The 12,885-nt window shown below is 43.9% G+C and overlaps 2 long non-coding RNA genes across 3 annotated transcripts in view; one reads left to right on the forward strand and one right to left on the reverse strand.

Moving 5' to 3' along the window:
- Positions 1-368: 368 nt before the first annotated feature.
- LOC108538429 (uncharacterized) lies at positions 369-5,304 on the reverse strand. Its single transcript, XR_001888071.1, has 3 exons — positions 5,155-5,304; positions 3,062-3,167; positions 369-505 (listed from the first exon to the last, which is right to left on the reverse strand). It is a non-coding gene; the product is annotated as an uncharacterized LOC108538429 (long non-coding RNA).
- Positions 5,305-5,310: 6 nt separating this feature from the next.
- LOC108538430 (uncharacterized) overlaps positions 5,311-12,885 on the forward strand; it is an 11,722-nt gene continuing 4,147 nt past the window's right edge. The window contains exons 1-3 of one of the 2 annotated variants that reach the window (XR_001888073.1): positions 5,419-6,573; positions 7,162-7,308; positions 7,966-8,002. This is a non-coding gene — a long non-coding RNA (uncharacterized LOC108538430). Of the gene's footprint in view, positions 6,574-7,161; positions 7,309-7,965; positions 8,003-12,885 lie in introns of both variants that reach the window. The other variant, XR_001888072.1, reaches the window with a different exon arrangement.

Below are 12,885 nucleotides of genomic sequence, written 5' to 3' on the forward strand. Positions count from 1 at the left end.
CCAAAAAGACATGGATTTTTCCTGTTTTATTAACTACTGCATGTCCTGTACCTAGAGCAGAGTCTGGAATATAAAAGCTTAATAAATATTGTTGGAAGAATTATCCCTTAGACAAAATACACAGTTTCTGACTTAAATGTAAAGCTATTAAACCCTGGGTGTATAAAATAAAAGGATAGCTGAGAGAAGCTGGGAGGGGTGGAGAGGTGGACAAGAAGAACAAAGAGGACTGTTGATTTTCTGTATAAGTCCATCTCTACTGTATGACTTTTAAATCGTGTACAGTATGTCAATCTGATAATATTTAGAATTTTAAATCTATGCAACTATATTTGAAACATTTTTATTTTGTGGCAATCTATGTAAGTAATGCCAATTATGATGACACTTACATTAGGAAGGCTATGGTTGCTATAACACCACAGGCATGGTATGAGTGGTTGAAATCTTTCATGGTGGGATAAATAACAGCTGCATCTATGATAATCCACCAGCCTGTAAAAAACTAAAACAAAGGTGACACCAATGAGAAATTACAGCAATTCTGAATCTCACTGGCTAAAAGACAGCAAGGTATTTAAGTGAAGAGATCCCTTTCAATAAATTTCAAAAATGTTCTAGCTATTTCCCACATGTAATTTGCACATGGCCTAATAGCTGATTAGGTACCCTTAAATCTGGCAGCAATTTATATTTATTAACGTAACTTTTCTCTAAGCCTACTTCAATCATTATTTAATTTTATGATAATAAAGTCTTGTAATCTAATTTGGTAAACTGGAAACCAGTTATCTCGTGGAGGGGGAAAGGAAAAAAGTAACTCAAATTCCAACTGACAGAAGTATCCTGTTGATATATAAGCTTCCAGAGAAATATTCCCCAAAATCAAGAAAAAAGCATTCAAATTAATACGGAGAACAACTATTGTTCACAGAATTTTAGTTATCTTCTTGCTGTGAAATAACAGCTCCGAGGTTCTGCTTTTGATGAATTCCAGTGCAGTCTAAAGATGGTTTCAGGTGTGATTTTAAATTCAATGTCAACACCAGATTACAATTTATTTGAATTTGGCTCTAGATATTTTCAGGGGCAAAGGTATAACAAAATAACCCCAAAACTTCACAAATAGTTTTTATCATCTGAGCAGAAATTTACAATAAAATTATCTTAACCAAATTCTGACAAGTAGCTTAGAAGATTTTTAAAGTAACCCCCTTTCCTATCCCCACACCAAACCCTGACTCAGTTAGCTCTGGGAACTGACATCTTCTGGCAATTATTTTAAAATAACAATTTTAAGCTAGTCAAATTACTTTTATCAGGTTACAGACAGATCCATACTCGATTAATAACATTTTTAGTGGCCAGCACGAGTACATACACCTTTCTTTCTACCCTCAGCTCAATGTATTCAAGAGATTTTCTTCATAGACTAAAAACTCAAAGCTTTTTTTTTTGGCCAGGTGCAATGGCCTATAATCTCAGGACCTTGGGAGGCCAAGGCCAGTGAACCACTTGAGCCCAGGAGTAGGAGACCAGCCTGGGCAACATGGAGAGACCCCCATCTCTACAAAAAAACACAAAAATTAGCCCTCGCCCGTGGTCCAGGCTACTCCAGAGGCTGAGGTGGGAGGATCACCTGAGCCCGGGAGGTTGAGGCTGCAATAAGCAGTGACTGCACCACTGCACTCCAGCCTGGGAGACAGAGTGAGACCCTGTCTTGAAAATAAATAAATCTTAAAGCTTAAGAAAAATGGCTTGGCACGGTGGCTCACGCCTATAATCCCAACACTTTGGGAGGCCGAGACAGGTGGATCACCTGAGGTCGGGAGTTCAAGACCAGCTTGACCAACACGGAGAAACCCCGTCTCTACTAAAACAAGAGCGAAACTCTGTCTCAAAAAAAAAAATTTACTCTTTAGGGCCTATAACACCATATGATCATTAAAAACTAATAGCAGATCCCTTGAGGGATCTGAAGTGTAAATAAAAATTTTATTCTTGGCCGGGCGTGGTGGCTCAAGCCTGTAAATCATGTACAGTATGTTAATCTGATAATATTTAGAATTTTAAATCTATGCAACTATATTTGAAACATTTTTATTTTGTGGCAATCTATGTAAGTAATGCCAATTATGATGACACTTACATTAGGAAGGCTATGGTTGCTATAACACCACAGGCATGGTATGAGTGGTTGAAATCTTTCATGGTGGGATAAATAACAGCTGCATCTATGATAATCCACCAGCCTGTAAAAAACTAGCACTTTGGGAGGCCAAGACGGGCGGATCACGAGGTCAGGAGATAGAGACCATCCTGGCTAACACGGTGAAACCCCGTCTCTACTAAAAAAATACAAAAAAAACTAGCCGGGCGAGGTGGCGGGCGCCTGTAGTCCCAGCTGCTCGGGAGGCTGAGGCAGGAGAATGGCAGAAACCCGGGAGGCGGAGCTTGCAGTGAGCTGAGATCTGGCCACTGCACTCCAGCCGGGGCAACAGAGCGAGACTCTGTCTCAAAAAAAAAAAAATTTTTTTATTCTGTAAATTACTTCTACACGATGTATTTTAATGAGTTTCCTCCTTGGTTTTGCTTTTTTTTAAAAAAGAATTCATGCTAATCTTCTCTATATCATTCCAATTTTAGTGTATCTGTTGCCAAACTGAGCACTTTTCTTTTCCTTAATGAGACTGAGAAGAAAGTTAACTGGATTATGGAGAAATGCAATCATATCTATTGACTGGTTTTGACCTGATTGCTTCTTAAACACTTCCTTGTACCTTAATGTACTCATTAAAAGGAGATAGAATCCACATAATGAACAAATGTTTTATTATGCTAGTTTTACCATGCAGAATAACCCAACCACTGTTAATCAAATTTTAAACCATAAACTCTTAAAGTGGAACTAACAGCTTTCCATAAACAACAAAATAATCAGCATGGTCAAAGTGGTCAAAGATAAAATAATTAGTACATATTTTAAAACATCCTGCAGAATTCAAAACCCATAAACACAAACGCACCAAAAAATGAGGTCCAAATTATCAATGACACTTACTAGTACACCAGCAGCAATGGAAGCAATAGTATTGCGCTTTTCCCCCCAGTCAATGCATTCTGAGCATCTCAAGCCCTCTAGAAATCCAGACATTTTTTTCAGGTCACTTAAAAACAAACAAACAAATAATTAAATAAAGTACTTCCATTTACTTGCTTCAAACCTGAAAATAATTAATAGCTCAGGAATAATTAAAGTGAAATTACAAATGCTTTATTTTGGTTCCACACACTTCTTCAGAATATTTGATTTAGTTTTTGATGAATTTCCACGTTATAACTTTCGAAAGTAACATCTGGATTCATTTAGTATCTTTTTTAATGTAAAAAATGGTTTGAGGACCTGGCGTGGTGGCTCATGCCTGTAATCCCAGCAATTTGGGAGGCCGAGGTGGGTGGGTCACCTGAGGTCAGGAGTTTGACACCAGCCTGGCCAACATGGCAAAACCCCATCTCTACTAAAAATACAAAAAGTAGCCGGGTGCGGTGGTGCATGTTTGTAATCCCAGCTACTTGGGAGGCTGAGGCAGGAGAATCGCTTGAACCTGGGAGGCGAAGGTTGCAGTGAGCCGAGATCGTGCCACTGCACTCCAGCCTGGGCGACAGAGCAAGACTCTGTCTCAAAAATAATAATAAATAAATAGAAATAAATGGTTTGGATATATTTAAGCAACATTAACAAAGGTGGGTCTCCAAATATTGAAAAAATTTTAACTACTGGTTGACCTCCTCCTGAAAATCTGTCACATCCCATTATTTCTAAGTAGGTATTGAATTAGTTACTAATCCACAAGAGCTCTTTTGTATCATTTTGATTCCAAACTTATTAGATGACTTTGATGTTTACAGTCTAGGAGTACTAACATTAGTAGAGAGACAAGTGATAAACTTTGGCTCTATGTAGAAGTACAGATTCAAATGAAAAATAATTCTCTAATTTGCACATTTTATCACAGAACGTGTGTTTCTTCACACCTAAATTAAGAAATTAAACATTGCACTGCCGTTCTTACCTCTACCCACATGATTTCCTTTCACTTCATTGACTTCACTGTTTTTCTTTCTGCAAGCCTGCCTTTTGGTGTCATTTCTATGTAAAGAACATTCACTTGATTTTAATATCCCTATCTCTGATCCTAAAGGGTGTTTCCAGCCAAAAGAAAGTACAAAATTGTGATTAATATTAATTCAGATTACAAAAATCCAGCTGCTATTTAAATATAGCCGACCCAAACTGTCTTTACAAATTACATAAAACACTCCTGTAAGCCGAGCTGTACAGACCTGACTTGAGACACAGCCATGATATCTCTATTTCAGAGTATGAAAAAACCTGAAATACGTATAACTTGAGAACACCCAAATTCCTACAGCGAACTTGAGTCCCTTAAGTTACTGTGCAGCCAGCAATTATAATTGTCCAAAAACATGACACCCTAAAGAAGAGCAACGTCTCCCATTTTTTAACTTCTTTTAAAAATTAAATATTAAAATACATGATTACAGCCAGTGCTAAGATGCCTTTGGGACAAGTTCAATTTAGGAAATTCACTCATTTGATTCCTCCCCGGGAAGAACTGCAATCCAGTAAGTGTTATTTTCGGTTCATCCCAATGGCCCCGCCCCGAATCCATTTTTCTTGCACGACGACTGGCACGCTCAAGCCAGACCCCGCCCTCCAAACTCTGGGAATTTTAGGTCTCGAGGGACGCGGCTGGAAGATGGGGGAGCCACCTTCAGCCCGGCCACCCCTCGCTGAGGGAGCCGGACGGGCCACACTCCTTTCTCGGGGCTTCGGCCTGTCAAGCTGTAAAGTGGGGGACCGGGGAATTTCCAAGGATCCTGGGATGTCCTGGGGGAGGGCGCGGTCCCATCTCCGTCTTGGCGGGTCTGGAGGCGGTCGCCTTCTCCAGGCGCCGCAGGACCCAGGAGAGGAGAGGTCCGCGGAGGCTCAGCCCCGGTCTGCGGCTTCCCGGAGGGTGGCGGCAACAAGCCTGTACTGTGGGCACCAGCCCATCAGACGGTCCCGGCTCCGAGGCCTCTCCAGCCTTGAAGCCGCTCCTCTCCTGCCCCCATTCCCCGCCCGACACTTACGTCCACCCCGTCGTGCAGTGGTTCCGGACCCCGGTGTAGTGCCGCGCCTGCCCGCCTCACTCCCCGGTTTCAGCTAAGAAAACAAAACGGCCACGGTCTCCAGACACCCGGATGCAGCAGTACCACCCCCGCGGCTCAGCCGCGCATGCGGACACGGGGCGGAGGGCGGGGCGCCGGCTCCGGAGGGAGCCACGCCCACCATGCCAACGCTTCTGCGCAGGCCCGGGCGCTAGCCGCTGGGGCTCTTCGCAGCTCTGAGATCACAGCTGGACGTCGGAAGCGCTAGCTTGGAGTACGCCCTTCCAGGGTAGGCGTGGGAAGTTGCTCTGTGTGCTGAGCTTTCTAAAGGAAGGCGTCCGTTGGCCTTTGTACCCGTCTTGATTGAGGTGACGAGTGTTTTCTAGTACTGGGGTCGGCCCCCCAGCCGTCTCAGGTGTGGGTGGCAGGAAGAGTGCCGGGTCCCATGTGGTGCAAAAGGTGGGTTCCGGTTTGCAGCCACACAGCGCTACTCAGGACTTTTTAGTCTTGTTTATTTTCTCCGTGCCTGTTCCCGCCCCCTCGCAGTTCCACCTCTGGGAGAGGGGCGGGTTCAGCTCCAGGAGGCGGGGACTTCCCGGCTTGGTGTGGCTGGGGTGTCCCGTGGACCCCAGTCCCCGCGCGGTGACCCACTTATGGGACTTGGCCTTTCTTTGCTGTTTGTTTAAGGCAGGGTTTCTCAGCCTGGGCACTACTGACGTTTTGGGCCGGCTCATTCTGTCTGGGTTGGGGAGGGTAATGTCCCGTGCTGCTTAGAATGTGTAACTGCATCCCTCACCTCTACGCGGTGGATGCAAGTAGCAGCCCCAGTGAACCAAAAATGTCCCCAGACTTTGCCAAATACCCTCCCCCTCGGGGAAGATCTCCTCGCTTGAGAACCACTGTTGGAGGAGAGCCTGGGTTTTCGGGAGGTGACCGTTTACAAAAGGGAGGACGGTAAGAAGCCGGAAGCAACGATGTGTTAGGTACGTGAACGACTTGTGGCCGGGCTCGCCCCTCTTCTGGAAGCCGTCATTTTGGGTCTCGCGTCTGGAATCGCCGTCGAGGAGTCAGATCCAGCCCCGGAGAGGGAGCAGGGTCGAGGTCTCGTTGCAGAAGGCGCCACCGGAGGAAGCACAGGGGCAACGTGCGGTCTCCCTAGCGGAGGCACTCGCGATCCAGCAGCCGCCGGTCCGGGAGGTGCTCGGTACCCCTCCGTGGTGCCTGTCCGGTAGCTGGTCACTCTCAGGGGAAGGTCGTGCTACAGAAGGGCATATGCGATCACACAGAGACGGCGTTGCTGCGGCTTTGACCCTATGGTGCACCCGAAAGAACACAGAGGGTGGAGGGAGAGATCCAGGAAGAGGTCGCGGAGCAGAACCTCCTTTCACTGAAGTTAAAAAGGTGGGTCACTTGTCGTTAAGAGCTACGCGCAGGTTCATCTGATTTACATGTACGGCGGCAGTATATGAGTGGGATGGAAACCAAGGTGACTGTTGTTTCCTTTGATGGATGAAACTTATATCCCTTTGGGTTTTTTTGTTTGTTTGTTTTCGGTGGGGGGGCATTAACAGATTAGTAGATAAAACTACATAGTATAATCTATAGTCTATTTTTAAATGGACGCGTTCTTACCACTCGGGAGGTTTATCGTCGTTGTTTTATGTCTCAGGATGGAGGAATCTAGTGCAGGCAGTTCTTAACGAAACCTTTTAAATTCCTATTAATGACTTAACATTAATTTACCAACTCTGAGCAGCTTTAAACCTTGATTTCAGCTTTTAATAAGCTAATGACTGCGGGAGAAAAGATATTAACTCTCCTTTCTCTTTGTGTTTTTTGCCCCTACCCTTTTTTATCTTTACTGGCCTTAACATGATTGTCAAATATTTATAAACATGAGTGAACATCTTTATATTTTATTAATAAGATAAATGCTTAATTTGTCATTCTTTACGTTTTTGGGACTTAATGAATGTTTGTCTTTTGTAGATAAAATGGAGCTGCTAGAAATAGCAAAAGCCAGCCCAGCTAAATCTTTAGGAATAGCCAACCCTGACTTGCCAGATGGTCTCAGAACTGTTCCTGTCGTTAAAGAAACAAACTGCAACAGCTGTACTATATGCCACAAAGTTCGAGGTAAGTACTTCAGATGTATCCAAACAAAACCTTCCAAAAGATCTGGTTAAAAGTTTTTATTTGATTTAACTTCTATACTTCTCAGAAAGGCTAACTATAGTTTGCTAAAGTCAAAGTAGCAGATCTGGAAATAGTAAACAGGCTCTCACCCATGAAAATGGGAGGGGAATGAACTTTACTTTTGGTGAGCCTGGAACTGTCCCTGAAAGTCCCACGTTCTAGGAAACTCCTGAGTGCAAAAAGTCCTGATTTTCAGCAATGAGTGAGGAAAGTTGGGGATGGGAGGAATACAAAAACTGTATGGTGCCTCCCCCCACCCAAAAAGAGACTGAAGACAACCCTTAAGTGAATATGGCGATTGTCTGCCTTCTGTTAACCTCTGAATTGGCAGCTATGACTTGTGGTCCACAATAATGGATCATCCATTGTTACATCCTCTCAGAGCAATTTTAAGTTCTAAGTATGTACAGTGTAAGTCCTAATCTTGAGTGTTAACAGTCAACTGTGTGCTTTGTATGTAGATAGACAGTAAACTTTGTGAATTGTGACCATGTTTTCTTAGAGTTCAGATAATGAAACTCATGACAAGTATAATACCAACGCCAGTATGACCTAGACAATACCAAAAAAAAAGGCTAAACGGCTATGTTATTTTAGTGACAGATGGAAGGACATATACAGCTGGATTAGGGAGGTAAGTAACCCAAACAGAGCATACTGCACAATATGCAGAAAAGAATTTGCGGTTGGGCATGGTGGAGAAGGGGATGTGAAAAAACATACAGACATTGAATCTAACAAGTCTAGGATGAGACAATCAAGTACTTTTGAATCAATTCAAAGTGTTTTCATTTCCCAAAATGACACCAATGGTCAATCGAAAATAGCAGCTGCTGGTGGGGCACGGTGGCTCACGCCTGTAATCCCAGCACTTTGGGAGGCCGAGGCAGGCAGATCACCGGAAGCCAGGAGTTCAAGACTAGGCTGGTCAACATGGTGAAACCTGCTCTCTACTAAAAATACAAAAATTAGCTGGGTGTGGTGGCCCCTGCCTATAATCCCAGCTACTCAGGAGGCTGAGGCACAAGAATCAGTTGAACCTGGGAGGCGGAAGTTGCAGTGAGCTAAGATTGCGCCAGTGCTACTGCACACCAGCTTGGGTGACAGAACGAGACTCTGTCTCAAAAAAAAAGAAAGAAAAAAAGGCTAGGCATGGTGACCCATACGTATTATCCCAGCACTTTGGGTGGCTGAGGCGGGTGGATCACTTGAGGCCAGGAGTTTAAGACTAGCCTGGCCAACCTGGCAAAACCCTGTCTCTACCAAAAATACAAAAATTAGCCAGGTGTGGTGGTGCACACCTGTACTCCCAGCTACCTACTGGGGAGGCTGAGGCACGAGAATCACTTGAACCCAGGAGGCAGAGGTTGCAGTGAGCCGAGATTGCACCACTGCACTCCAGCCAGAGTGAAACTCTGTCTCAGAAAAAAAAAAAAAAAAAAGAAAGAGAAAATAGCAGCTGATGAACTAGCAAATTAGCTTGGGTATACCACACAACTGGCCANAAAAAAAAAAAAAAAAAAAAGAAAGAGAAAATAGCAGCTGATAAACTAGCAAATTAGCTTGGGTATACCACACAACTGGCCATGCATTATCCTATCCTTCCCTTGATTGCTCTATGAAACTGAGTGAAGTTACATTTCCTGATTCAGAGGTTGTAACTAAAATATCCTGTGGGTGAAAAAAAGGGGAGATTTTGGTAACAGACGTGCTGGCCCTTACAGTGTAGAACTGATCCTGTCAGATCTCACCAATAATCATGCTTTCTACAGGATAGCAAGTAATGTATCGAATCATGGCAATACAAAAGTGTTCCCCCTAGCTCTTAGGTACTTTGATTTGAAAAGTGGAATTTCAAGTTGCCTTCTTGATTTCTATGACAATTTTTATGAAACCTCAGAAAACATAAACAATTATTGATAGCATGTCCAAATACGAACTAGACTTTGCTCACCTATCTGCATATTCAGCAGACAGTGCAAATGTAAATTTTGGCAAGTTCCATTCAGTCTACAAACTTCTCACCACAGAAAAAGAAAAGGTTTTACCTGCTAAACGGCCTGCACAACTGGTATACAAGACTGCTAAAAAGGGCTGTGATTTGCTTTCCTGTGATACTGAGGCTTTCACAATCAAAGTTTTGGGTTGCTTTTCAGTTTCCTCAAAACATGCAGAGACACTTCATGAGGTTTTTGACTTTGTCGAAATGAAAATAGAATCCTTCAACATGTGCCTACAAGCTGGCTATCGTTGTTACTGGCCATAGAAAAGATGTTAAAATGTTGGCCTGCCATCAAGTCTTATTTTCAAAATATGGGAAAAGAAGAGTATTCTTCTCTAATTTGGGAATACATCAAGGATGAGAATGAAGAAACAAGATTATAGTACAACAGAAATATATATGCCTTTTGTCCAGAACTGCTTGATGATCTTTGAAGAAGTTATAAGGAGCATAGAAAAGGATACACTAACTGCACCTGAGTTATTTGATATTATGTGTAAGTTGTGACAAAAGCTCATACAGCAAAAAAAATGACTCTTTGGAAAGAAGATTGTTTTAGAACTCAAAAAAATATCATCAGAAAAGGGCAACCAAATTGAACTGGACTTTCTTGATTACTAGAACTTTAACTTTTTTTTTTTTTTTTTTTTGAGATGGAGTCTTGCTCTGTCACCCAGGCTGGAGTGCAGTGGCACGATCTCAGCTCACTGCAAGCTTTGCTTCCCCGTTCATGCCATTCTCTTCACCTAACATTAACCATCACAAAAGTTAAGGAGAAAGAAGACAACTTGTAGGGGAGGCTGCTATGCAAGATAGTGTATGAAGGAAGGGCTCTCTGAAGAAGTAACATCTGAGCAGAGACTTGAATGAAGTGAAGAAGTGAGCCATATGGGTATAGAGGATACAACTTCCAGGTAGAGAGGACAAGTGTGGTGTGTATCAGGGTCAGCAAAGAAGCCATGTGACAGAGAAGGGTGGGCCAGGGAGATAGGGATAAGTGATCTAACTCCTGGGGAGGTAGCCAGGAGCTACAGCATGAGGATCTTGTAGGATTTTATTCTGCAAGGTATGTACATCGTCATTGTCTTTCACATTCTAAGGTGGTACCACTCAGTGATTGAAATCCTTAAGTGTTGTATTAGTCTGCGTGGGCTACCATAACAGCCAAAAGTAGCTATTTTTTGAATTTCTAATGGTTTAGTCAGACTACAAATTACTTAATAACAGGGGCTACAGTTCATTCCTGGATATATCCCCAGAATCAGGGACAGTTTCTAGAACACACTTGAGTGCTCAATAGACATAGCTATTATAGTTAGTTGAAATAGAATTGGCAATGTGGGAAATAAGAAATCATATTTTTGGCCCAGCACAGTGGTTCACGTCTGTAATCCCAGCACTTTGGGAGGCTGAGGCAGGAGGATCAATTGAGGTCAGGAGTTTGAGACCATCCTGGCCAATATGGTGAAACCCCATTTCTACTAAAAATATAAAAAGTAGCTGGGTGTGGTGGTATGTGCCTGTGATCCCAGCTACACAGGAGGCTGAGGTGGGAGAATCGCTTGAACCTGGTAGGCGGAGATTGGAGTGAGCCAAGATCATACCACTGCACTCCAGGCTGGGCAACAGAGCCAGACTCCATCTCAAAAAAAAAAAAAAAACAGGGGGAGAGGATCCAAGATGGCCGAATAGGAACAGCTCCAGTCTACAGCTCCCAGTGTGAGTGATGCAGAAGACGGGTGATTTCTGCATTTCCAGCTGAGGTACCGGGTTCATCTCAATGGGACTTGTTGGACAGTGGGTACAGCCCACAGAGTGTGAGCTGAAGCAGGGCAGGGCATCGCCTCACCTGGGAAGCGCAAGGCGTCGGGGAATTCCCTTTCCTAGCCAATTGAAGCCGTGACACATGGTACCTGGAAAATCGGGACACTCCCACCCTAATACTGCCCTTTTCCAACGGTCTTAGCAAATGGCACACCAGGAGATTATATCCCGTGCCTGGCTCTGAGGGTCTCATGCCTATGGAGCCTTGCTCACTGCTGGCACAGCAGTCCGAGATTGAACTGCAAGGCAGCAGCGAGGCTTGGGGAGGGGTGTCTGCCATTGCTGAGGCTTGAGTAGGTAAACAAAGTGGCCGGGAAGCTCCAACTGGGTGGAGCCCACTGCAGCTCAATGAGGCCTACCTGCCTCTGTAGACTCCACCTCTGGGGGCAGGGCATAGCTGAACAAAAGGCAGTAGAAACTTCTGCAGACTTAAACGTCCCTGTTTGACAGCTTTGAAGAGAGTAGTGGTTCTCCCAGCACGGAGTTTGAGATCCGAGAATGGACAGACTGCTTCCTCAAATGGATCCCTGACCACCGAGTAGCCTAACTGGGAGACACCTCCCAGTAGCGGCCAACTGACACCTCATACAGCCAGGTGCACCTCTCAAACGAAGCTTCCAGAGGAAGGATCAGGCAGCAACATTTGCTGTTCTGCAACATTTGCTGTTCTGCAGCCTCTGCTGGTGATACCCAGGCAAACAGGGTCTGGAGTGGACCTCCAGCAAACTCCAACAGTCCTGAAGCTGAGGGTCCTGACTGTTAGAAGGAAAACTAACAAACAGAAAGGAATAGCATCAATATCAACAAAAAGGACATCCACACCAAAGCCCCATCTGTAGGTCACCATCATCAAAGACCAAAGGTAGATAAAACCACAAAGATGGGGAGAAACCAAAGCAGAAAGGCTGAAAATTCTAAAAATCAGAGTGCCCCTTCTCCTTCAAAGGAACACAGCTCCTCACCAGCAATGGAACAAAACTAGATGGAGAATGACTTTGATGAGAGAAGTAGACTTCAGAAGATCGGTAATAACAAACTTCTCTGAACTGAAGGAGGATGTTCAAACCCATTGCAAAGAAGCTGAAAACCTTGAAAAAAAGATGAGACGAATGGCTGACAAGAACAGTGTAGAGAAGACCTTAAATAACCTGATGGAGCTGAAAACCATGCCACGAGAACTACGTGATGCGTGCACAAGCTTCAGGAGCCAATTCAGTCAAGTGGAAGAAAGGATTATCAGTGATTGAAGATCAAATGAATGAAATGAAGTGAGAAGAGAAGTTAAGAGAAAAAAGAGTGAAGAGAAACAAACAAAGCCTCCAAGAAATATGGGACTATGTGAAAAGACCAACTCTATGTCTGATTGGTGTACCTGAAAGTGATGGGGAGAATACAACCAAGTTGGAAAACACTCTTCAGGATATTATCCGGGAGAACTTCCCAACCTAGCAAGGCAGGCCAACATTCAAATTCAGGAAATACAGAGAATGCCACAAAGATACTCCTTGAGAAGAGCAACTCCAACACACATAATTGTCAGATTCACCAAGGTTGAAATGAAGGAAAAAATGTTAAGGGCAGCCAGAGAGAAAGGTCAGGTTACCCACAAAGGGAAGCCCATCAGACTAACAGCAGATCTCTCGGCAGAAACTCTACAAGCCAGAAGAGAGTGGGGGCCAATATTCAACTTT

Source organism: Rhinopithecus bieti, unplaced genomic scaffold (genome assembly GCF_001698545.2).
Source record: "Rhinopithecus bieti isolate Rb0 unplaced genomic scaffold, ASM169854v2 scaffold_14826, whole genome shotgun sequence".
Classification (NCBI taxonomy): Eukaryota; Metazoa; Chordata; class Mammalia; order Primates; family Cercopithecidae; genus Rhinopithecus; species Rhinopithecus bieti.